This window comes from Triticum dicoccoides, chromosome 7A, assembly GCF_002162155.2.
Source record: "Triticum dicoccoides isolate Atlit2015 ecotype Zavitan chromosome 7A, WEW_v2.0, whole genome shotgun sequence".
NCBI classification, from domain to species: Eukaryota; Viridiplantae; Streptophyta; class Magnoliopsida; order Poales; family Poaceae; genus Triticum; species Triticum dicoccoides.
The window spans coordinates 312,760,133-312,760,694 of record NC_041392.1 but is presented as its reverse complement, the minus strand read 5'-3'; positions in this window follow the sequence as shown (position 1 = coordinate 312,760,694).

The following is a 562-nucleotide window of genomic DNA, read 5'->3' as shown; positions in this document are numbered from 1 at the left end:
GAGCATCTGCATTAGTGGATGCACAGAGTGAAAAGGAGGAGAAAATCAAGGAAAGAAAATGGTTATTAGAGCATGCAAGTTGTTGAAGAGACAGCTAGTGCGAAAGGAAGGCAGGCATGAATGGACAAACGGAGCAAGCTGGTTGTGCTTGCTTGGAAGCATCGGCTTCCGTCAAGGATGAGCAACGCAGCATGTGGAATGTGATTACTGGAAAGAAAGAAAGAAAGAAAGAGAGAAACCCGACAAACCCTCCTGAAAGATAGCCACCCGTTCCGTTTCCTTTTAACCGAATCACTGTATGTATCTTGGCTTTTGCTTAGCTGAATGAAGGCCTGGGTTCGAGTCTTCTCATTCTCCTGTAAGAATAAGACAGGGGGCTTCTTTCTCTCTGTTCTCATTCTTCTTTTGCTTAGCTGAATGAAGGAATGAATGGAACCGCTAGCTCGCTTTACGGCAACCTCAAAGCAACTTTGTATGCATGGGCCTGGGCCTGCCCAGCAGCGAAGCGGTCCATGCCAACAACAACAACAACTGCATCTTCTGTCAGATTGTCACTCGAACC